Below are 26460 nucleotides of genomic sequence, written 5' to 3'. Positions count from 1 at the left end.
AAGCTCTCGGAACCCATGTTGAGATGGGAAAGTACAGCTTTCAGAACTAAAGTTTTTACGTAAACTGAAAATGTTATTTACCAATTCAAGTGAAGTCTATTTTTTACTGACAGCCAGGTACATTTATTTATGAGCGTTACCAGATATATTTAAAATTTGCGACTGTGGTTATAGAAACGACATTTTATAGAGGCCGTTTAAGAGCGTCGCGGGTCACTGCTCTAAGGGACCAGAATGATTCCACGGGGCCCGTTCTAAGGCAGAAGGCCCTCCTCGCCTCCCTCTGCGAAGCTGCGCCATTCCAGTCCTCTTTCCATGCGCATGACAGCTGGCGGCGCTCTGTCCACGTCTCTATGGCGCCCCCTTCCGGTGTCCGAGGCCCGGCTGTGACAGGTCCTGCGGATCCTGCGCTGGGGCTGAGGCGGGGGCGGTTTCCGGTGCCAGTGGAGCCAGGATGGATTCAGAGGCTGCAGCTGGGCTATGAGGAGCGCGGGGCGACATGGAGGGGCGCCCCGCCTGAGGGAGGTGAGAAGGGGCCGTGGGGAGCGGGTGAAAGGAGGGGAGCTGGTGAAAGGAGGGGAGCTGACACAGGTGAAAGGTGTATGTTTGGAAGACGTCCAGGGGGATGAAGAGCGCCTAGAGCAGTGCTGCCCCAGATTAAGGGAAAGGACTGGGGCTCCGCATAGAGTGAGCAGCCAGGTTCTGCCCCCTTTGTATTTAATGTTTGTGTGCCCCCAGATTATCTGTCATACCCAGCCAGGTTCTGCCCCCTTTGTATTTAATGTGTGTGTACCCCCAGATTAACCTGTCATACCCCCGCTCTCTTTCGCACCTATGCGGGGAGGAGACACTGTGACAGCCCTTGTTTCGCTCCTGCCCCCTTCGCATTGTGCAGACTGTCACCTGGATTTGACGAGCCTAGATTAGTATTTTGCTTCAATGGATGACCCGGCTTTTCTTGTTCTCTTGGTTGCTTCTGTCATGTGCAAGGGCCAGGCTTGTTTTCGGTCTTGCAGCTCGTATTCATTCACATGAGTTCTGCCGGCTCTTGGGTGTGCAGCACCATTGTGCATGAGCATTACGGGTTCCTGGTGTGCTGTCTTCGTGTATGTACGTTCTGCTGGTGCGCTCATCCCCGAGCTTTGGGGGTACTCGGAGCCGCTGCACTTGTGCCACTTGGACTGTACTGGTTCACCGGCCGTGCACTGAAGTGCATGAGCTTGGTGGTTCGCCGAAGTGCTGAGCTCGGCAGGTTCTCGGGGCAGTTGCTGGCATGTCCGTGAACTCTGCTGCTTCTAGTAGCTTTTTGCACTTAATTGCATGAGCTTTTTCTGCTTCTATGAGTTGCTGTTCCAACCGTGGACATCAATCTGCCAGTCCCCCTAGATGCCGCAATGGTTACTGTGCTCCCTTGGTTCTGGAAGCAGCTGGACTCACATAGCGAGCTTTTCTGGTTCTCAGAGCTGCTGCACCCCAACTCGGTTCTTCGAGCTGTTGGGAATGTGTACCTGAACTTGAGTTGTCTCTGCTTCTCTCGTGTACATAAGCCTAGGGTGTCTGTCGGAAGTGCTGCACTTGGAACTGAGCTGTGCCTGTTTTCACATTCTACAGCGACGGTCTCTGCTGGCTCTCGAGGGTGCTGCACTTGGCCCTGGGCTGTGCCTGGTATCACATTCTGCAGCGACGGTCTCTGCTGGCCCTCGGAGGTGCCACACCATGTCCTTGAGCTCTGGTGATTATTGGAAGTGATGCCATTCAAGTAGTGTTGTTCATTAGTTACATAATGTATTTAGGTGTGTTGCAGAGGTGTCCATATGCTCTTTGAGTTCTCTGACATGTTGGTGCTTGTGTATGAGTTATTATTATGTGGGCTGTCCGAAGTGCTGTTTCTATCGTATTGGGATTTTCAGGAGGACAGGGCCAGAATGTGCTTCCTATCACCGATACTTCTGAGTTCTGATTTAAGGAAGTAAGGACGCGAGTTCTAAAATGATCCCAAATATGTTACACTCAGTACTTGAGTTCTGTGTGGTCAGAGTTGTAGCACTTATTAAACCCTGTTTTTTGGCTATCACAGATGCTGCACTGTGGCTGATCTATATTCTTAGAGCTGCACCCATGCACGGTTATTTATCCTGCATTTGTGTACATAGGTTCTGTTGGTTATCAAGACGCGCCAGCCCTCGTTTAAGGATTTTGTTAATTAATGTTGGGTATGGGACATTTGCTGGGTGAATTCTCAGAGCTCTAGAACCCCAGATACAAAGGTGTTTTGAGTTTCTTTGATGTACTGTTACTTTTACGTGGATTCTGCGAGGTCCTTTAAGTTTCTGACCCACATCTTTTATTATCTCTGTGATGTTTCTAGTAACCCATAATTGGCTGCCTCCATTCTGTTAGGTGTACAAAGGGCCTGGTTCTCATATACACAGGTTCTTTTAAGGAGTCCAGAAGTGCTGAAGTTATTCAGTGTAAGGGTTCTATGCATGTTCGGAGGGATTAGCACTTTATGATTATGGGCTTTCAGATGCTTGACATCGGGCACTAAAATTATGCGAGAGTTTCAGAACTGATGCACCAAGATACATAAACACTATGTAGTCTTGGTGGTACTTCTACTACTGTGTGCTGTACAGGCTTTCTTAGATGATGCACCCGCACATGAGTTACGTTGAGTTGTCCACTACCATGTTGCATATACAGTTTCTGAAGATTCACATGTTCTGTGAAATTATCAGAGGTGCTCTCCTCGAACAGGTCTTCTGTGAGATTCTAGTGCTTTTGAGTTAACAGGTGCTGGCTTTTTGTATATCGACTGTGTGAGTTGTCAGGTGCTAGAGAAGGCGTACAGCCACTAGTGTAAGGATTTCAGCAGTGCCCTGATGCATTAGGCTTGCATGAACTCAGGTGGTCTTCTGGTGGACATGGGTTCTATGATTTCTCAGATAATCTAGCAGATGGGCATATCGGTTATTGAGGGTTCTCTTAAGTGCTGAAATTAGCCTAATTGGCTTCTATGATGTCTTCGTGAATGGGGCTTTTAATTAAATGGCTTTTTTGAGGTCCTCAGATGTGCATGGAATTTGAGGTCCTCTGCGGTACCTAACCTCATGTAAATAAGCACTCCTATTTGATTTTTCTTGGATACATGAGTCGGTGTCCCTTGAGAAACTGACCCTGTGTTAATGTTTTTAGTGGGTTCTCAGTAAAATATACCAATTGTCTCCATATTTATGTTGAGAAATTTGCTCGGTGTAGAGAAGAGCCAGGAAATTCAAGCAATACAATGCTCTCCCTTGACTGTTGATATTACTTAATTTCAGAACTGTAGCAATCGCAATTTTCAAATTAGTTTTTCTAAAGCTGTTACTTTCCTTTTTGCTGTCCATAATGGTGGTATTTGTGCGTACAAAAAAATGTAAATACATTTTTAAAGGCAGACCACCTTCTTTTGTGTCATTGATCCATGCTGGACCATGCATAGCTTTTTCCAAATTCACTTCGTAATGTTTTAGCAAACATTATCCACCAGAAAACAAATATCAGTAGGGATTAAGCTGACATGCAGTGAGTATGGAATTCCACACCTTCTAATCATCGATCAAGCAGAGCGAGAAATAAAGCGGTGTGGAGTGTTATATTTGTGTTGTGGAAACTCTGTGCGTTGCCAATACATACTCATCTTACTCCAGCAAGGGGGTTGTGTTTTGGGCATAGAATAATGTCATCTGAAGAGAGGACTGAACCGTACATTTTGCTCTATCACCTACTGTAGGAAACCTACCTCTTTGTACAGTGTACCACAATGTGGCACACCGTGCAGAGAGACCCTTATTGGTTTACAGCGCCAAAAGTAGATCATACTAATGCTGTATTTTGTGGTAGTGTGGGTGAGCAGTTAGGCGTATCAGAGGGCATTGCTAAGCATTTGTTGTACACACAGAGGCAATACATGTAACACACTCAAGAATGAAGTCAAGACAGATTTATTGAATATATAAATATTGTATATATATTTTGAACCAAGAACTTCAGTTACAGGTAACAATAAGCAAGATAAGTACAAGCAGTAAATAGTTGTGCGCAATTACGCACAATGTTATCCTATGTAGAAAAAAAATAGAATGCAATATATCATAGTGCAGTAGGTCTTGGGGGTTCACCTTCTAGAATTTGAATGTTGGGGAGCCATGGTCCAACGTTCCACCAGCAGTTTCTCAGGAGCGTCCCTGTTTCGTCCAGGAGCAGGGTGCTGGAAGAGTAAGTAGCTGACCCGGTATGACGAAGGGGGGCCACCTAAAAACAGACTGCACAGGGGGACTTGTAGACAGGTCTGAGGGCACTCATGTATAGAGGTCGCAAGGGCTTGGGGACCACAGGAGTACAAAGGTTTTCGAGATTCCAGTGGGGCTGGGTGCAGAGCAAAGAGGTGGTCCAAGCTCTGGTGTGCAAAGTGCATCTCGTGGTCGGGGGCAAACACCTCGGAGGGACTGGTGCAGGCTGGCTGAGCCATTCAGCGAGTGAGTCTTAGGGCTGCTGACACCCTTGACAGGTGCCTGGTCCTCAGGCATTTGGAGTCCGGCCTGGTCTCTCGTAGTTGGTCTTGGGTTGCAGGGCATCCAGTAGGTGATTGGCTTCGGAAGATTGTGGTGCCTCCAAACTTGTCGAGGAGGCAGAGTTGTTCCTACAGAGCTTCTGTAACTTCACTTGGACAGTGGCTGCGTCAACAGAGCCAGAGAGCCAGAAGCCGAGAGTTCAGACTTTGCGGTTTTGATGCCTGGGGAGTAACTGCTCCACTCCAAGGGAGTTCTTAGGCAATTTGGCAAAGTGCTGGAGGGCCCCATTGTTTTGTAGAGGTCTGTCATTGGCAAGACAAGACAGTGTTCCACGTTTGTCTAGTCTTTTGATAGCAGGCAGGGTTTTGCGCCAAAATCCAGTCCTAAGCTTTGTCCTTGGCCTTCTTGTGTCTGTCGAATTTGAAAATTCAGTACTCAGGGGTGCCACCTAAATACTACATATAGGGGCGTTAAAGGGAGTGCCAGGTAGTAGCCAATGAAATACCTACCTTTAGGGTGATTACACCCTCTAAATGCTCACCCCATGTGGGGGGTGGGTATGACCCTGCTAGGTAATTTTTCCCATCTTCAAAATGGTGGAAAGTGAGCTGGGGGCCCTGCCTTAGAGATGGGGCAGGTTGACTGGGGACCCTCCTCCTTATCGAGCTAATTTTTCCTTTCCTCCAACTGAAAGTGGGGTCAGGACAGGGGGTTTGCCATCTGTTGCTAGCAGAAGAGGCGTGGGTCAGAGTTCAAAGGTGGCATCACCTTTGAAGCGTCCAACCCTGGAAAGCTGTTCCTACTTGGGGAGGTGTGAAGTACCTTTGCCCAGGGCAAGCATTTTTTCTGGCCCATGAAAGCGCAGGCTGTCACCCAGTGGGTTCAGAAACATGTCTACTAGTGGCAGGCTGGTGGAGACCAGTCAGGAACACACTAGAAGTTGGTAGGTTTCAGGGGACCCTTCTGAAGAGTCCTCTGGATTTTTATTAATAAATCTGATGCTGGAATCAGTGCTGGTTTTTCAAGTCGAGATGTTTGGTACCAAACATCCCATAATACTGTGAAGCCATCATGGAGTTGGGAAACCTGTAATGTTGAGTGTTCAGCCAATGTACTCTCTATGGCATCCCTGTTCACTTACAATATCCCAAAATGTACATGGATATATCAGGGGCACATCTATTCATGCAGATATGCCCTCACAGGAGATGTAGTGCACCCTACCTTTGGGCTGAGGCATGCTAGAGGGGTGTCTTACCTATATCCCATGCAGTGTTTGTGGGCATGCACACAGGGATGAGTACCATGTCGACTCTTCGTTTTTGTCTGCACCAAGGCACGCCGTCTGCAAATGCAGCATATATTTCTGCTACCCTTGGGGTCCCTCTTCGGTGCCAATGCCCTAGGTACCAAGGGTACCCTTTAGTGGGGGCTTACAAGGGATACTGAGTGGTGCCAATTGGGAAACGAAAGGTACAGTTAAGGGGACGAGCTCTGACATAGGAGACCTGCTTGGCTGGGACCCTGTGCATTTCCAGTCGAAATTACCTAATTTTCCAGGCAAAAAGTGGGGCTAACCATGTCCAAAAAAGGCATTTTTCTACACCTACGAGATAACTCTTAATAATGTGAGTTTGTCATTATACGGGGTTTCAGCTAAACTAGCAACATTCTGTATGATCATTTGGAGAGTGGGCTCTGGTACTCAGCTAAGATTTACAACTCAGATGGTACCTGTATTAATGTGACTTATGCCTAGTTTTGAGGTATGGTATTAAAATATAGGTCTGATGTACAAGGCCTAAGCCCGAAGATCAAGTAATGGTGTAGGTCTATCCTGAAAGCCTCATTGTCAAGTAATGCAGAGTAGAGCATCATGTGAGGATTAATTGTGGGAAGGTTGTGTAAATTGAGCTATAACTATCCGAGATCAGAGCTTGTAAAGTTTTTGTCACTCATGGGTAGTTGTCTTTTGGAAGTGCAGAGCTTGAAGGGTTTTTGTAACCTGGAGAATCTTCTTTTAGTCTGGCAGACCTGGGTATTCAGAAGGTATAGGTCTTTCTCCACCTTTAAATTCTTAACTCCGTTTTTCTCTTGATTTGAATATGTAAATCCTGGTGAATTAACAGTTGTGAACTAGTAAAATCTGTGTGTAATCCGAGGAGTATCCATTGCCTGAGGATGTGACTGTTCTGAAGTCTTGAAATAAAATTAGTGATATAGTGAACCAAATTGTTAAATTCGTAACATAAAAATCAAGCCTCTAGAGAGAAAAAAAAGTAAATAGTAGTTACACCCTTGACAAAGAAACGTGCAAGCACATCTCCTTTTCAGAAAAATTGTTCTCTAGTGTTACGTTTTAGAATCTGCAATTGTCACTTTAACAGTCAATATTGGTCATTTTTTATTCCGCGTTTCCAGAAAAAATGATTTATAATAAAAAATCGGTAAACCAGTGAAAGTTTAAGTTCACGATGGATTCTGAAAGATAGTTCTGTCCTGCCGTAAACATAGCTGCAATCTTTGGACGCATCTTTTTTGTTGGGCAACCACGCTTTCCACGTTGTGGAAAATCAGCAGAGTGGGCGTGATTTTTTTTCTTGTTAAAGCTGATATAGGAGGATAGCGTTTCTGTTTATCCCCTTCTTGCTTATTTATAAGCAGAAACCGTCTACTGCTGTGAGATCTGTGTAACTTGATGGCTTTGTGCTGCATGTCTGTGAAACCTGCGACTTCTGGGTTATAAGTCCATTTGGTTTATTACGTTCTGCTCTTTAAGCAACTATTGGGTGCAGAGCATCTTGTTGTATACATCTACATTAACATTCGATTCGATAGCGAAGATCAATACGACATTGCATTTGAATAACATCTGCAGTTGTGAAATACTTCCATTCCAGTCCAGCGTACAAAATGTGCTGCGTAAAGTCACGTTGAGGTTTATTAAATCCACACACTTTTCTCTCCCCAGGCAACGCGTTGACAAACAGAGTGGATTAGGCAATTTTTATTTTTGTGTTCTGAGAACGCCAGATCTTGGAACTGCAGCCCGATTCATTTAAAGTGCGTTTCCTGCACTCTAGGCCCAAGCGCTGGACCAGGCAGCATGATTACAATTGCAGCGAGACTCCCCAGCTACATTTCAGCTGTCTATTGTGACACTCGTGTGGCCTGTTGTAACTTGGGCCCTTCTCTCGCACCCTTTCTCTCGCCTGTTTTTGGAAGGTTCAAGCTTACTGTCTTCGTGAAACAGCATTCGTTGTTTTTTTCCTCATAAATTCGGGCATGAGGACAGCCCTCCATTAGCCTGGCCGTTGAGTGTTTCCTTGCACTTTTGAGTCGGATAGAACAGCAGGTTGCTGTGCAGATGTAGACATTTGAGAATCCTTTTGCTATTTGTTGCCGATCACACAATAATTCGCTACCAAGCAAAGTAAATTTCTCCAGTGACAAATGTATTCCACGTCAGTAGAATGTGAAAAGGGGCAAGGATAATGTTGCATCACAGCTGCTTTTGGTCGTATTTGTTTCAGAATAGAAATGTCAGGTGCCCACAAACTGATTCTTGTATACCTTTATAAATGTATCGTGTGTCTGGCAGTGTATGTGTAAGGCTTTAGATGAGGCGGTGCTTCTTTTTAACAACTATATTATTAGTGTTTGGGTGACATCATGTTCTATGATGTAATTACTAAACTTGTTACTGACAGTCTTATCTTTGTCTACCGCACAGCATTAGTACGATAGTGTGTAAACGAGTGGACAGTCGTGCTTTTAAAAGATAAGCGCTCGATATTTGAAGCTTAGATAATGGACAAGAGCATATAAACTTCCAGGAGCTCATTGGTGGTAGCAGCAATTTATTAGTACTCTGGCACTGGTTGGTTTTCATACATCTTGTTACGGCCTCTATCACGATTGCAAGTGAGACTCCCATTGGCAAAACAGAAAAGCTGCATCCCTGCATGGGGAAGCATGCGCGGTTTGTATTTAGAACATGTACCAAATAAGCGGTCACTTTAAATCAATGGTAGATCCATCAGTTGTAGTTAGGTCAATTATAATTTCCGAGGCACTTCCTAGCCCACAATCTTGCACGGATGTATGACGTTACAACGCAGGCTATTACAACGACTGCCTTTACAACGCGTTTTTTACATCGCAAACCTTTACAACGCATAGGCCTTAGAGGTGCTGGATAGTAAAAAGTTTAATTTTCTATTCCAACTCCAGTCCCCGTGGACACTAGGGAAGGTGTTGGATAGAAAATTAAACTTATTCCCTTTCCCAGAACGCCCCCCAGCGCAATGCGTTGTAATAGTTTGCGTTGTAATGACCGCGTTGTAATGGTAGTGCGTTGTAAAAGTTTCGTTGTAAAGGTTGTTCACCATCTTGCACACAACGCAAAGACACATGGTCGGTATTCTCCAAAGAAACAAAGGAGTGGACCTGCTGACTGGGTAGAGACCTGAAAGACAAAGTACCACACAGTGACCGACCCTGGTGTTGTTTCAGAAACGTTCTAGGCAGTATTTATTCAAAATGTAAAACAAGACTCAATTGACACAAACGAAAAACTTGCATAAACATATCACATTTACACTATTTACGTACTTTGCATCCTTTGTTTACATCTTGGTGGGGACAGAAAAAAAACTGTGTACAGAAGTCATAACACCAGTCATCACACTGGCAAATTGGCCTCCTGATTTACCACCATCTGGCTCTTCCTGATTGCTTACGACAGGCCCCCACGTACACTCAAGCCACTTAGGAACCTAGGCACTGTAGCCAAAACATGGAACAGTGCCAGATTACATGCTGACCCAAACCATGGCAAAGGCATCACCCCCTGGCACTCTCCAGGAGATGAGCCTGGTAAGTGTGCCAAACTTGGTTCTCTAGTGCAAGTGCCCTATTCGCAAACCCCAAGGGCACTTTGTGGAGAACTTGCAAAGGGCTAGACTGCTACGTAAAGGTCCCTAGCATCCCACTGTCAGCTTTAGTACTACAGAGGCTATACTTTGGTAAAACAGCCAGGTCCCAGACATGCCCTTAGTTGAAGTATGATGTCACATGTATCAAGCAGGGGAAGAACAGAAACGCTACCCCCCTCTGTTAGCAGCTTTAACAAGAAAAAAACACATGTCCACGCTTCAATTTTCCAAAACATATAGTAGCCACTTCCCCGACACAGAAGACACGTCCTGACTTTGCAGCTATGTTTATGGCAGGATAGAATTGTCTTTCAATTTTCATCATGAACTCGAACTTTAATTTTTTAACAATTGATCCTGACCGATTTTTACTATTCACCTGACTTTCTGGAAATACTGCGTAAAAGACCAATATTGACTGTTAATGTGACATTTGGAGATTTTAAAACGTAAGACTGGAGAAAGATTTTTCGGAAAAGCAGATGTGCTTGCATTTTTCTTTGTCATGGGTGTTTCCACGATTATTGACTGTTTTTGCTCTATAGGGGCTTGATTTTTATCTAATGAGCCTTACAATTCGGTTCAGTATATCTCACATTTTATTTCAAGACTTCATACGACAGTCACATCCTAGGTGATAGATACTCTTCGGATTTTACACAGATTTTACTAGTTCACAACAACTGATATTCATCAGGATTTACACATTCAAATATAGAGCAAAACAGGATTACACATTCAAGATTGCCACAAGTCTTTCCTGGCAGAATAAGGCAGACTAAATGGGAAAATGTTTGCTGAACCTAGAAAAGAAAGAACACCCTACCTTCACTAGGTTCTCAAGGGTTGTGTGAGTGGGATATTAAACTCCAAACTGCTGTGTCAGGAGTGGGCTAAGAGCCTAACATCATGAGTTGGAGAATGCTCACCCCTGGCGACCATGTCCCTCAGCTGCTGTTACCATTTGCTGTCACCGCCTTATCCAAACATGAGACCCCATCTGGTCAGGTTCCTGCCACCAGGCTGCCAAAAAGTTCAGAATGCCCTGACCATTGTCATTGGGCTCACACACTTTCCCTGTCGACCCCGCTTCAACTGTCAGCACACTTAAAGTTGGGTTGTGCTTCCCTCCGTTAATTTCAGTTTGTTCTATGGTCAGGTTTGCTACAAAAATAAAGATGTATGTAAGATGACAGTCATGCGTCATTGAAATATGCATAACATGCGACTGGTTATAGGCGTAGCACTTAAACCACCTTAAGGTCCCTTTACAATGCAGAGGCATTCTGAGATGCTATTGTCATGTTTTTACTTTATGTATTTATTATTCTAATGCTGATGTTACCATAATGACTTCTTACTTGTGCCATGATGGAGAACATATGCTAGTTAACCCTTTTGGGTAAGGATGATGAACTCCTATTATCGTTCTTTACTTCATAATTATTGACCTCCAATAGAGGTCTACGATCAACATAGTAAAAGACATAATAAAACACAACAAACCATAATAAAACCACCATCATACAGAATTTGAACAATAGACTAATAAAATCCATTCAGCAAGAAATTGCTAAAAAACATTAAAACAGTGTATGCACTTTAAAAAAAAATTAGTTTGATTTGTTTTTTAACAACTCTATTATAACTTGTGTGTGTCCAAATTATAACTCTTCATCAGCAGTAGTAAGTATTTGGCTCTAGCTTCATTTAATCCCAAACATATCTCGAATTCCTGTATAGCATAAATCACAGGCACTGGGTTTTTTGGAGGTCTTGGACCATTTCACCAACACATTATTTATTTAAAGGAACTTTTCCAGAGCGTATGGTTACAATGAGATATCTAATGCTGTGCAGACTTTGAAAGGATAAGTATGGCCGGGCCAATCCTAAAGAAATGTTATTACATACAGTGTCATAGGATTTCAGAGAAATACTGTGATCCTTATCCATCTTAAAGCTAAGACACAGAGATTGGGATCTAGGAAAGTGTTGAAAGTTCCCTGTGGACCATCCCTTTAAAAGAAGCATATTGCCCTCAAAATATTCTAAGACTCTAAACAAATTTCCCTAACTCTGTGTAGTTTGCGGTATTATACAACATCTCTGTTCTAAGCAGAGATCAAAGAGATTTACTTAAGGTATAGAGTATTTTAAATCCTCATTGAATAATGTTGGCTAAAGATTGCACAAATGTACCCACTATTAAGATCGGGATGGAGTAACTTTATGAACAAAATGTTGTCACAATATTCCCTAGGCATTTGTTTAAGAACCCCCAAGAGCCAATCAGAGTGTGCTTTAGGACGTGGGATAATGTGGGGGGAATTTTTGTTTAACTTAATTCTAGGTGATCGGAATGTCATCTTCCCATAGAACAGTAATAAAACTGCAGAAAATGTGCATGCCCAAGTGCTTTGTTACATAATTTTGTGCTGTGGACCTCATCCGTTAAATTTTCACAAAAGGTTTTACTCAGATTTGTATAAATATTTACTTTTTACAATTTTTTGTTTCTTAAATACCCGTTGAACTTTGGGGCTTTTCACCTCCCCTAAAAACTAGGATTTTTATTATTGCTGTATTCACTTTTAAAAAGTGCTTCTGTGCAAATTAATACAAACTGTTCAGACTCATCTGAAGACCAATGGGAGTTCGATCAATTAAGAATATGTTGTCCGCATTCAGAAGAGTGAGCAAACATTTAGAACCTATTAGGTAATGGAATACAGGGAACCCAACAGGCGCAATAGATCAATCAGTATCCCTAGAGCAGATAACTTCTGCCATAAAGTTGGTCTGTTCACAGAGTCAAATGCAGTAGAGAAATCAATAAAAACTATATATAAATACAACTTGTTTCTTACAACATAGTTCTCTACTAAAAATTGTTAACCTGCTATATTGGCGATGACCAACCGGTTTGCTCTAAAACCAGACTGTTCAGGGGAAAGATGTTTGCGTCCTGCACCCATTTATGCATGTGTTCTAAGATCCTCATTGCAAAGACCTTCCCTACTGTGTCCAACAACGAGATCTGCCGATAATTCCCTGGCAACTGTTTACTTCCTGTCTCATGCATAGGGACAATGACGCTACCCCCTTCAGGTTTCTGGCAAATAGCCAGTAGTAAAGCAAATTTTAAATAAAGGAACAAGACAATTGGCCCACATTTCTGGATTCTTTTTCAACACCAAAATAGGGACTCCATCTGGGCCCTATTGCTGCCAAGCTCTTGCTTTCTTAATGTACCCTATCAACTGATCATAAGTGGCTGACTGAATAACTTCTGAACTTTGCAGATAAATTTCAAGAGAGCCCATGACCTTATTTTATTTATATTAAACCGTGATATAATCATACGAGGTAGCGAATGGAATCTCGTATGCTGTCAAGTCCGTTTCTGAAGGAATTTTGAGCAGTGATGCTCCAGAAAGCACAAGTATTATTCTCTGAAGCTGTTTGCTGTTGAGAGATCCATAACAGATCTTGTTGCTTAATCTTTACTGTTTTTCTATACGGTTTCGTTTTCTTCTTCATGGTCTTTAGTAACTTTGTACGCTCTCTGGTGGATAATTTATGTTTCTGAATTAAGTTATTTATGATATATACAGTTGGGTTTCTACAATATCCTTAGATGGTCTTTCAATTCTTTGCTTATTTTCCCCTTTTTTTTTTAAAACCGTTAACTGTTTCAACCATTAGACACTCCTAATAGGTCACTGACAATACACGGGCACACTTGGTCAAATTCGAAGTGTGTTTCCATTAATATTCAGGGATAGTGATGTGTGTTTTAAATATTGTAAATTAGCTGCATCTCCCTAATATTATTGCAAATAATCTTTATGCCCCACTGCCATTTCTCATATGTGAGGTCAAATTTTGATCTAATAGGAACTTTTTTTATGGGTGTTGCATGGTGTTGAAAAACATAAACACAACATTTATCTGCCAAATATCTGTAAAAGACTCCCACACATCACCCATATCGTAAATAAATTCAAGGAAAATAGTATTTCAAACAATGTTTAAGAATCGGGCATGGTCTTCAGGGCAGGACTGAGTGGCGAACAGAGCCTGATCTATTACCCCCCCCCCCCCTTTAAAGGCTGGGGTCCTGGTCCAGACTCCGCTTTACCTATGCCTTAAAACATCTGAGTTGTTATTGGAGGTGTGACTCACTCAAGGTGCAGTTGTCGTCTCTCCTTTGTGCTATTTGTCAGTGCTTTCACCTACCTCTGTCTTCTCATCAGGATGCCTCACTTGCTCAGAATTCTATGCCCTCTGCCACCTTGCAGATTGCTGTCCTTTCCAAATGCAAGTCTTGGGTTTCTGTTCCCTCAAATGCACCCAGCCGACTGTTCCATCCACTAAGGTTGCTCTGCCTTTCTGCCTTGCTTCTTAATAAATACCTTCAAAAACAGACCTGAATCCATTCAAATTGACTGTTATTTCATCTATATAGCTCTGGAAGCCTATTCTACTAAGCAGTTTTGTAACTCTATAGCTACTATGTATCTTGTTGTTTCTTTCCTCATTTTGTATGTTTTACCTGTTATATGTACAGTATTTACTATTGCTTGTCTACTTGTTTAATATGTCTGCTTCTTTGTACAGCGCTGTGATACCTAGACGGATCATGTTCGCACTATATAAAACTTCTCAAATAAATGCCATGAAACTGGGTTGCTTGTCTGTACTCCGCCAGTCTACCAAGGAAAGCGGTTTCCTTTTTATTAAACAAAGCCACGTTGTGGGTATTTACAATGTAATTTACCTCTTTCTTTATAAATCTCTGCCAACCCAGAATAGGCACACAGTGACCAGTCCTTCACGCTTTCAGGAATTGATTTTAGAACAGAGCTGAGATTTTAATGATCACCGTATGGAGTTTCTATCACTGAGAAGTGTGCTACTAAGTGGGATGTTGTATAAGAGATATGGTAAGGGCCACTGAAATTATGCAATTGTGTGGCGATGTTCACATAATTAGAGATTTGGCACATAATCCATCATCTGCCACATAATCTGCTGATTTTAACAATGAATTTGGTTTCTAGCTCTGGTTGCACCGGTGCTAATGAGGTACAACAAATGCCCAGACACTGTTAACTGTAAGCATTGAAAATTAATAAAGTAATACTATCAGAAAAGATGCCACATTACGCAGCATAATTTGTTTTTTCTTGCTGCATAATTTACTCAGCCCTGCCACATAATTTGGCCCACCCCGCCGCATAATTGTCATTGCCCTGAGTATAGTCAATGATGGAGGAACAAAAAGAGATACTTCGATTCACTTTTGCCGGAATGTCAGATTATTTTCGACCATTCAAATGGATCATACCCAAGAGGCTTAACTCTTCCAGAAGGAGAACACCCCTTCTGTTACGCATACTGGGATTCGGGAATTTTGCCGCAAGTATTCTCCAACTTCTTCTACCTCAATGTTATGTTTGAGCTCCAGCAAGGTGTTTGGAATTTTTGCATTAAATTCTCCCGTAATCAGGATCTGAGATATTTTCTTTATCTGTTATTTCCTTTATCTTCCTTGCCATTTCCTTTATCTTCATTGCCATTTCCTTTATTTGCATTGTTCTGGAGGCATGTAAACGTTAAATATTAGAAAGGAGTTTCCACAGGGAGGTAGGTAGCATGAGTGACAGTGAAATCTTTAAATCTTGGAGGTATTTACTTTCTATAGGTATTCGAAATTTCCAATCAAACTTTGTTGAAAGCAACATAGCCAGAACCCCTTTAGCATGGCTTCTTTCCGTTGCCACTGCTGGGCAACTAAACGCACAGTAAGAGCATAAAGAGAACAAGGAAACATTCCTAGGGTAGGAGACACAATAGAATAAGAGTGAAGCATGTTTGGGGATAGAGAATGTGGGAAAATGGGACTTAATATTTTTAGTTGCAGGAGTATGGTTGCAAACTTCCAATGCCATGACCTACGGAGAGAGAGATTCTGTTTGCATAGAGCGAGAATATACAGTTTACCTTATGTTTGTACAGTCTGCTTCTGTGGATTTCCCTTTACTTAGTGCAGTAGAAAAAGGGTATTTACAACTTAATGTTACTTTGTTTTTCAACAAATAGAATCCTAGGATGCTAAGTTAGACCTGTTGGAATTCACACGCATCACCCTCGGGTTCCACACAGATTCTGCAGGAGATATTCGCAAATATATATATAAAATTGTCCATTAGTTTGTTCTTTAACTAATGTAAACTAGTAAAGTGCAGATAAATTAATAATTATTGGCCTGTTTTATTGACATAACTAATTTTCCAGTACATTTAACTTAGACAAATTATCTTGTTTGGGAGCATTAAATCTTTCTTTGTGGGGACCTAAAACGTAAAGGAATTGCATATTTACCCTTGTAGGTTCTAAAAATCCTATTTCTGTGTTATATTTTGTTGAGCATACGTTGTTGTGTATTGCTTGTTAGGAGTTTCTTCTTAGGTGTACGTTACGGAGAGAAAAGCTGTAGGCACCTGCCTGTAGGGGATGTATTTAGGATTGCATAGCATTTCTTACCAGCTACTTTTACATTATTATTCGTACCAAACCAGTCCTTCAGAAGGCCAAAAACTACTGAAAAGTGGAAAATTTCTAGAGCTCGGTGTGCAGTGCAAATTGTAATGAGACTAGGCATGTAGATTGTGCATCATACGTTCTAACAAACGACCAATACTCAGGTCCTATGGAAAATGGAGATTGCCCGGAGGGTGCGGTTTTAAAGTACAGAAGGTAAAGCTGTTCCATTTCAAGGCGAATTGGGCAGCTATTGTGTCACATTCTCCGTCACCCTCCACGCACAGGTACTCGCAGCGGCACGGAGTGCACTAAATATGCTTTTTTCACAGAATGATTTGGCATTCTTGGTCACCTTACTTCTGTAAGCACGCACTGAATATGTGTATCAAAATCTATTTTTCTCTTTTCGTCAACAGTTGGTGGTTAGAAGGTGATACATTATTTAAGCAATGTCTGCTAAAGGGAGGCTTGCTTACATATGACACCGAGCTTAGTAAAGAAGTTAAGCTTCATGCTTATAAAAGGCAGAACTGGCTCAATGCAGATCTGAACATCGACCCACCCTGAGAGGAACCACAAAATAGGACTACCAGGCTCTCCCAGAGGTGATGATTTATCTTTTCAAAGTTATCCACCAAATGCCAGTCCAAGAGCAGCATTCCTCGTACCCTAATCTCCACTTCATGCGCCGGCTTGAGGGATAGAGTTCTCATTTTGATGATTACTGTGTCTAAGATTTTTTGGGTGGCAAACTGACTACTAATCTGAGAACTGTCATTCTTCATCCAGCAAGGATGGGAAAGTGTTTGAAATTCCAGCCAAGCTGGAGGGCTATTTTGAAGAACCAACCCGTCCGAAGACAGTCCAGCACTCGAGTGCCTAGTCTTCGTTTAGTCTGTTGTCTCATTCGTGAATTTCACTGAATGAGCGTAAAGCTACCTTGACGTCAACCCTCCTTCCGGTTCTCCTCTTCATCTCCTTCACTTTTCCAACCCCTTTGTGCTACATATTGTATTTTTTTTTTACCCTGTATCTTTCTTCTTACTTTGTCCTTGTTTATGTTGTGCAGTCTCTGTAAAAAGTACCTGATACCTACGGGTCAAGTTCGCGCTAAATAAAAACTCGAAAAGTAAAAATAAATATGCAAGAGTTACGGCATAGCAGTGAAGTATGAGAGCCAAATCACACTAACGGCAACTGTTGTGAAAACGCTCCAATCCAGCCCTCTCTTCCGGTTTAGAGTGTGTTCCTTGCAACAGCAGCATCCGTTGTGACCCGAGCTCCGGCAGTATCAAGGCTGCCGGCCTTCTGCCAGTGTTTGTTTTGCTGCAGTGAGCTTTCTGATTGACAACGAGGCCGAGCTCAGTGCTGGTGGCACTAGGCAATCTCAGCCACAGCCGGCCATGGGGACGTAAAGGGAAGTTTGTTCAAACACTGCGCACGTCTGCTTTAAGACCAAAGGAAATTATGGTTTCAAGCAGTTTTCTTCTTGTCCAATAGGCAGAAAATCCATGTGGTAGAAGGAGGTAGCTTCGGAGAGAATGTTTTCATTTATCCAATTAAGTTCTCCTCTTCTTGGTATTAAAACAGTAATTAGATGTACAGACATCATTATTTCCTCTGCTTTTGTGTCTGTGTTTAAATGTAACCTTGTTAGTTACGTTTTACTGTTCGAAGACATGCTCAACATCCTAAAGAAATGTATAGTGCTAACACAAAATCACAGACGCAGAGAATGTGCATTCGCATCCTAGGTAGGAAATATTACATAAAGGAAAAATGATTCGACTGAAAAAAAAATATATTTAGAGTAAATCTTTTCAAAGTATTTCCTCATCTTTGCATATAGCTAATGTTTCTTTGTTTACTGGTATATTAATAGTGTGACACGTAGGCACAGTTTACCAGAGACTAATACAACTACACTTCACTTGCACCATTTGAAGTTCCTGGGACAAATGCCGTGGGACGTAGTAAAAACCCACTTACCTTCAAACTACCGTCCCCACCTCCTTCAGTTGGGTATTTGTAGTAAATTAATATATAATTCCAAATAACAGAATTGTAGATGGGTGTTAATTAGGTGTTTTTCACGGAGGCATCCAGAGTGACGTACACAACAAGAGCAATATTTGAGTTGTCTCCATCTCTGCCTAGATGGAAGTTAATACAATTGTTGTAAATAAAGCATATATATTTTAATTTTTGTGAACTGCAGCTTTTCAGTTAATTGTGTGATATATTTATATTACTTGATGGTTATCTTGTTTGCCATTATTAATCATATTTTTTCATTCGAAGGTTCTTGATGATTTTTTGTTTATTTGAGCATGGCATTGTTTTGCTGTGTATTGCTGGTGTCCTTTTCATTCAGGAGATATGCGCTTTTATTGTAGGTATGGTCATTGGTTTAGGGAGCTGAGCTCTCATGGGGGGTTTTACTTAGGAACAGTTACGATGTCGCATCAGCGAAAATCTTATTTTTTAAAAAGTGAGTTCGCTTTTCACCAAGGTATTCAAATAGACATTGTGGACAACAAGAGCTATATGTGCGTGGCTGTAGTGTCATTGGCTGAAAACTCATCAGTACCAATAAGTATGCAAACTCGAAATTTATGAAGGCTGTGAACCCTATGTAAGTTGAGTTCATTACCAGTGCAAGGCAAGCTGAGGCGAGAGGAGTCCTGGAGTGCAATGCAAAAATTCCCATATTTGCTGTATCGCACCGCCCAAAGTCCTCCCTACCCATTCCAATGTTTTAAGCAAAGGATAGAAGTGTGGTTTTCGCCATCCTTCCTTGTGGCATTATCTGCTTTTGAGCTCTAAGGAGGGTATGAGCTGCGCCTGCAGCGGAGCTGTTGTCGCTGTTGAGCATGGAAAGAAGCCTGCTCTCTGGCACACTTCTGCAGGTATATGTGGCAGGCAGGAAACCCTGTGCTGGGAGGCACCACGTCATCACTTGCCCTAGCACAAGGCGAAGCCCTGAGGGAGTTGGTGATTTGTCATCTGCCATTCCTTCTCCTCCCTTGAGGCTTGGCGAGGTGGGGAAGACCTTTGAAGCATACGCTGACTCACACCACGGAATCCAGTGATGTTGCTAATGATTCAGCCGAACTCATTCGCTAGTGTGGAGTAGGCGAGTTGAAATCACCTTATCTGTAGTGATCCACACTCTGCAAACGCCAAGCTAAAAATCAAAGTTACTCACATGCTTCTGACGCCTTCTTCGAAAGCATAAGGTTGTTTTACAACCAGAGTATGCTGGGAGTTTCCAAATGGTTGTGAATTGTACGTGTCATCCTTTGTACAACTCCTTTCTAAGTTCTACACGTGGTTTTTGTATGTTTAGACCTCACCGCTTTGGCAAGATCTTGCTGAGCAGGAATCGAAGACCCAGTTTACTTGGATTATGGCGTTCAAACTGCTGTGAGTTTCTGATGGACTTGAGATAACCACCCACTTAGGAGGTTGTGATGGATGTGAAACTCAGTGGAAAAAGGATATTTCTCCCAGTCCGAGGCACAGACTAGTAGATGTGTGTAGTGATTTCTAGTGCCCATGGGAGAAAGAGCCGTGTTTTCATACCACTTATGGGGCCCGCCGTGCTGTAGGGGATAGAGTAGTAAGAACCTGCTCTCTTGGGCCTGGTTTGAGGAGGGTGGTTTAGGTGAGAGTTATGAGTGAGCTGTTCTAGGGTAGGGCATTAGGTTTGGAGGTGAGCTCCGATACTGTCGCGCCAGGCGTTGGCTGGCATATTACTGCACGTTGCAAGTCAGTAATGAGTGGGATACGGTTGCATTTTATATGTATGACTTGAAGTTTTTGTTGGTTGAGGCCTGTTGACATGATTGGTACCCCGTGCATCTATTCCCCGGTCCCAGAGGAGAGAAGCAGCTCTCCGCCTGGAAGGTAACTGTTGGGCTTGGCAAGACCCTCAGAAAAACAGGAAAATAGGCTTTGCTCCTAATCGCTTTCTAATTTCTCTGGCGCTTCTCCCCATAGCGCGTGACTGCGCGGCTTCTCTGTCCTTCGCTCGGGCCCTTTGGTTCAGAACCGTCCAGCCCGGCCATGAACTGCTGTAACCCCGGCACGGAAACGAGCCATCCGAAATAGCAAAAAAAAAACAGGGAGCCAGGGAAACACAAATAAAGAGCTGTCCTCACGCGGGCGGAGGCGGGATGGCCGAGGTTCAGAAGGGCTGTTTGTTGAATGTGACTGAAAGGGCCGGGAAAGCCGCCTGGCGTGACCCGTGGAAGGTTATGAAGGTAGCGTGTGGGAAGGGCAGGGCCGGGCATCAGCGTGGGCAGCCCTGGCACTCCTGTGTGCGGTTCAGCTGCTTGTGGGGCTCGGCACCGGACGCTGTGAACTAGTCACCCATTGTGGAGCTTGGCAGCCCTACCTGTTGTGCCGGCACACCCGGGTGCCAGGGAGACTCTTAGATACATGCATATTGATGACGGATCGCACCCCTGGGCCATCTAGTCGTCCCCTTTTCTGGAGACAACCACTCCAGGCCACATTTAAAGTGCGTATTTCTGTGATGATGTCTTCACTGCTCTAATCTGCATATTTTACTGCAGGTGAAGCCTGTCTGGTGCATATGCGATGCCCATTACGATAATAACTGCCAGGGCGGGTGAATAGGCCTATTTCCATTCAGAAAATGACATCAAACAAAACAATTTGCCCATTTAGGTTCAGATAACGGCTGCCAGACATGCACCCATGTATCAAGCCTGCTAGTATCCATCCGATAATGTTATCTGGCTCATCCTATATATCCAAATCCCACAGATTGCGGCCATCAGGCATATCCAGTCTGCCCGGTTCCTGGGTATATATGATCCCCGGTTTACTGCCTGCCCTTTTGCTGTGTCAGAAAACACTCTAGCTCTGTCTTTGCTTTCAAGCTATCCTTTCTCCTTGTGCTTGTACTAGGCTTTTCGGCTCTGTTTTCACCATGCACCTATCTGACAGACCTCTGTCTTGCTATGTCCTTGATGGTTTAGAAGTCCCCCTCCCGTTACTCTCTCCATCCATCCCTTCCTTCTTTCCCCTATGTGCTTCTCGTTACCATAGCCACCGTGTTATTCCTCCCTCCAGCTTCCCATTTGTGCTTCTGGGGCTGTTCATTTTTTTTCCTCCTAGAATCAAAAGGCTGTCTATATTGAAATCTGTTACCTTCTGTACACACCAGCTTTTGTATCCGTCAATTGAAGATCAAGTGGCAAGGGTGCCTTCATGAAAGTTTTTCCTTACTTTTAACGTCATCGAAATTATGACTATAATTCAGCCTCCCAGTCTTTCTAAGTTTTATTTTAATTGGAAATAAAAACAGGACGGTATTGAAGACAAGGGGTTCTGCTGGACGAGAGCGGTTGTGCGACTCCCACATCCTTAAAAAGCTCCCAGGCTGTGTGACTTGGCCTTCCAGTGAATGAACAAAAACTTTCTTTGCAGGGACATTAGGGCGGTTCAACTGCAAATTCATGCCTAGCCTAGCCTGTTGTACTAGTACCTTCAAAAACAAGCTTGATACCTGGCCGAACAAGTTGCAATATAAATGCTTCCGCAAACTTTTCGTGCTTCCACAATGCTAAAGTCTTTTGCAGATCAGGTTAGAATTTAATCTGACAAGGCACCACCTGCTATTAAAACCCAGGTTCCTATCATACTATGCAAAACTAGAAACCGCATCAGTGGGTTCACTGAAGTGTGTCCCATGGCAATCAATAACACAAGTAAACTCTGTTTAGAGCCAGTACTTTGATTCCACAGTGAACAAATTGGAGGCTGGTGAATTAAGGAGGGCGCACCGCCTGCAAAAACACAACGATATGCTGCTGGCAAAGCAGACCAAAATGACAGCAGAAGACCTTGATAGAAAGGATCTGTTTGGCAAGTTCCATGGCAGCTGGGCCACCAATTTGTTTGATCGATACTCTGTTTCAATCACTTTCCAAGATGCAGAAGAGGCTACTAATGTGCTGTGATTTGGATTAATTCCGTTGAAAGCCTACCAATATGGTAAGTTAAGTGGAGGCACTGATTGCATGTGTGGAATATGTGGCCTGGTGACCGAATCGCTTAGTTACGTGGTGTGCATGTGCAAGAAGCTGTTTCCTCTTAGGAAATTCTGGTTGTCCCTGATCTTCAGAATTCTGAACCTTCGTACATGTAATGCGGCGACTCATTGCTGTTTAAAAGGAGAATCAACGCAGTTTCCCAAATTATTATTGGTGGCCGTGAATGAACTGAATGAAGCCGATGCCCAAGTAAAGAACTAGAAGGAATAAGTTACAGACACCAAAGCTTTTCAGGAGTCCCCCATATTGCAAAGTGCTATAGAGTACAGTCCTTAATGATATTTCACTGTCTTGCGAATTGTTGTCGTAAGAGTTTTAGGTAATGGTAATGAAGTCCCAAAAGGCCCGAAAAAAGCGGGAACCATGGACAGTATGTGATTAGTCGAAATAGTAATGATTTTAATTCCAGGGGGAATCCTATTAAGGTGAACCTATTAAGATGAATTCCGCACTAAAAGCACTCTGTGCGTTTTTAGCTGATTGTTTTAAACCGTACCCCAGATATGTACGCACAGTGCGGTTTTCTCAAATTTCTTAGCCTAGTTTGTGAAGCACTTTAATTGTCTAGGCACCCCGTCCCTTGTGCCAGCGTAGAAGATGGGTTAAGAACTTTTGGGGTGAGGTGGGCCAAGTAGGGTTTGGTCATTGACTGAATCGTCCTATGGGTAACGGTTTGGAGAAAAGCCGGGTGGGAACAGCAATTATTTATGTAGGGGCTCAGGCTCTGAAGCACTCCTGAACTCTTTTAGAGGCTTCACAGCTGTGAGTTTTAGCTGAGGAGAAGCTTTTGTGTATATATATGATCCATCTGTGTTTTATTGTTATGAATTAAATAATTGTTCTTTTTATTTAAAAAAAATCTAATCTGAATAGAAGGGAGCCTTCAAATAGGCCGTTTTCTGTTCCCTGAATTTGTCAACTTTTTTTTGTTGCTTATGTAGCATACTTTTATCCCATTAAGCCAAGATCCATTGGCTGTGCAAGTGGTTGTTTTAGCTCTGGCTATGTTTTTGCCCCCCCCCCCCCTTTTTACCGCAGTGAGACAGTCTTGTGCATTTGACAGCTGTACATACGAGCGTCCATAGTTCTCTGTGCCAAATGGCAGCGCTACTAACAAACATGTCTCAGGTGATAGCCTCTCCTGTATTCAGCTATCAGTCCACAGGGTCTTGTGGCTGTGTTGTGAAGAGTGATATTTTCAGCTCACTGTATATTTCATCCTTCGCCGTGCATGTCTCGGGACTAAGAACAGGTAGGTTTCATGTCCATTAAGTGCTGGTTCTCTTCCATGGGTGTCTGATATGGCTTTAGGTCCTAGTTTCTAGTACGGCAGTACCATATTCTAGTTGGCTGTCATAAATGGCATCTGTTGTGATCCCAGTTGCTCCTCACAAAATGGCAGGTGTCTCCCGTTCACACTTGAGGGATGGACAGTGTCTGTCATGGGTAGTACCCTTCATAGATCGTCCTATTATTATAGCACTATTTATTTTTATGTATTCACGTCTCTTTGCATTTAAGAGTTGTATTTTTACAGACGGAGATGGGTTTTAGTCAAGACTTTGGATCTGCAAGTGATGCACATTTATTTATTTGCAGAGTTTTATATAGCGCTGGCTAGACCCGGAAGTATCAGAGCGCTTTACATGAGGATTAGCGAGTTACAAAATTACGTCAGTTACAGGAGTTAAGTATAACATAGAGGGAAAAAACAGTGTTACACAGTAACATGAGTTACTAGAGCATAGCTTAACATATACACCTACATTAGAAATAAAATAGCGCCCATCTTTCTCAGAAGGCAAGCCACACATTTCTGTGAAGACTTCTTAAATAGACTTGTTTATTCCTAGTATCTATGGCAACTGTTACAACTCAGAGATGCAAACCCACAGCTATTCTCAAAGACATCACTTCCGTATTTAAATAAACCCTTACAAAGAATGTTTAAATGACTCTGTGGTGAAGAGTGACCCAGGTTGGGATAGGTCATGGCATGTCATTGTTAAAGAGACTCATTTGAAGGTGCTTTGGAGAACTGGTCTAGTGTTTCGAAATGTGTACCGAGTGAGCAATGCGTGTGCCCTGGCCTGTGAGTGGAAGCAGCTGGAAAGAATTCAGAGGCCAAGAATGTTAGCTGAAGAAGGGCGTGGAGCCCCACCCGGATTATGACTTCGCACACGGGCACACTTTTATTTTCTCTCTCTCTCTAACGCACTGTGCACTTTTTTAACGCAACACAACCGTTTTCTTAAACTATATATATCCACCCACAGAATATGTAGTCCTGTCGTGCAGAACATATTAATTTAAATAATGATCTTCATTACAGAATCGGATAAAAAAAAATATTTTGCCTATTTAAATGCCCAAAAATAATTGACTCTTAGCGCTTTGACGTAGTTTATTACTGGCCGATAAAATATTTTTGTTTCATTTTTATTAAATGTTCCACAAAAAATAAGCCTATATATACACGTAAAATGTAAAAAATGAACCACACGTTTTAATGTATTAATAATGCATGTCTAGCATCTTTTTCGAATATTGTTACGAGTTAGAATTAATAGGCAGGGTAAAAGAAAGTGAGTTTTTCCCCCAATGTAGGGCATGGCAGAACATTTTAATTAGGGAAAAAAAAGTGTAACCCCTGTGGGGGTCCGTGACCCGCAGTTAAGTGGTACCTGTTTTTTCAGTCTTTGGAAGATGAAAGGCTGAGTCAGCCTTTCTGGGCTAGGTTACGGGCTGTTCCAGAGTAGCGGGCCACACGCCGAAAAGCACTTTGACACCTCATCAGGGGTAGCAAGCGCTATTTAAATGCAAACCCTCTCCTATCCCTCCACTATAACAAACTAACATGTCCACCGCTCAAATTAATTTAATATATCCCTATACTAATTCACAGCTAATCCTTTTTGGGTTCCGGAGTAGAGGCTAGTCGCCGAGAAAGTGCTTTGACATCTCATCAGGGGTAGTAAACGCTATATAAATGCAATTACATTCCCAATGATTTGAAGCAGCGAAGAATGTCCTATCTAGGTTGAACAGCTTTTTGAAAGAATCTTATGCCTGATTACTGAATGTCTCGTAGGGTGCACTTTCAATGGGCAGGAATCACTTACTTGACTTGTTATTGTGCAGATGTGTGCTGCAACATGCCTTAAAGCCCGAGGCCCAAACTGTGATTTAAGGTTTCTTTACAAACTGCTTAGTGCAAAGCTTGAACAGGTCTGTCAGCCTCAAGCCACTTCTGCTTCTCAGACTTGTTGCTGCATTCCTTTCCTGCCCCTCTTCCATAGGATTGGCAATATCAACTCACATTTTCCAGACCCCAGAGGGCAGAAATATTCAGGCATTTTCCCTCTTTCGAACTGGTCTGTCTTCAATTGGAAAATAGTTCTTATACCTTCTGAGTATAGAGCAATCATTGGATGAGAAAATGGGGGGGGGGGGGGGGGCATGAACCTGTGGCTATATGGTGCCTGTGGGAAGGTTGGAATATGTGAGCTGGAGATGCTCTTATGGATTAAGAAAACAAACAAGAGCCCGAATGTGGTATCATGTTTTTTGATGCGATGTTCATGGGTGTACTTGGAGAGGCTTGTTTTAATCTTCAATTATTCAGTGTGCGTGTATCCATGGTTCCGTTCTGCTTTGTCAATACAGGTCCTTCAACATAAGTTTTCAATTCCATATGCTGCGATGTCAGTATATGAGTAACCTCTCCCGCCGTCTCTCTACCAGTTTTCTTGTTTTCTCCCTTCGCCTCTGTCTGTAGTACACTTCTTCTTTCCATGCTTCTCTTTTACTTCCCGACTACATCTGTGTGCTTGTTCCATTCCTTTAGTCTCTACTTTTGTATTCGTCCTTTGAGTTCCATTCTTTTCTCCGGATGTCTACATCCGTTACATGCCCAGTGTCTTGCGCCCTTCCTTAAGTCGGTTTTGACTTCCATTCCTTCCTTCTATCAATATCTATGTGTAGGTCAATTCTTTGCCTTCTCCTCTATGCCACATACCTACATTTCCTTTTCTGAGGCTTTCCAATAGAGATTATTTCTTCCACCTCACGTCTGGGTGCCAGGTTAAATGGCGGAACCATAGCTTCCCCGTCTACCTTTGTAGAGGTTCTATTCCTTCTGCCCTGTGTGTGTTCACAAACCTTGTTCCTGTCTTCTGCATGAGTTTCTAGGTGCCCTTCCTTCATTCTGATACACGTATGCAAGCACACCACTTCTTGTATTCCTGCTCTGTGACCTCCTGGAGGCTGAGGCCTCCAGATAAATGTGCCTATTTACGAGCGAGAGTGCAGCACTTTATATCTTCTCTC

The 26460-nt window shown here is 42.9% G+C and overlaps 1 protein-coding gene across 4 annotated transcripts in view; it reads left to right on the top strand.

Moving 5' to 3' along the window:
- Positions 1-323: 323 nt before the first annotated feature.
- The window catches only part of PI4KB (phosphatidylinositol 4-kinase beta), a 154572-nt gene continuing 128435 nt past the window's right edge, over positions 324-26460 (top strand). For 3 of the 4 annotated variants that reach the window (XM_078670478.1, XM_078670476.1, XM_078670474.1), the window contains exon 1: positions 361-525. The gene's annotated coding sequence lies outside the window, so the exon portion shown is untranslated. Of the gene's footprint in view, positions 526-26460 lie in introns of all 4 variants that reach the window. The other variant, XM_078670477.1, reaches the window with a different exon arrangement.

Source organism: Lissotriton helveticus, chromosome 12 (genome assembly GCF_964261635.1).
Source record: "Lissotriton helveticus chromosome 12, aLisHel1.1, whole genome shotgun sequence".
In the NCBI taxonomy this organism is placed as follows: domain Eukaryota; kingdom Metazoa; phylum Chordata; class Amphibia; order Caudata; family Salamandridae; genus Lissotriton; species Lissotriton helveticus.
Note: the sequence above shows the minus strand (reverse complement) of the source record. Positions and strands in the feature narration are given on the sequence as shown.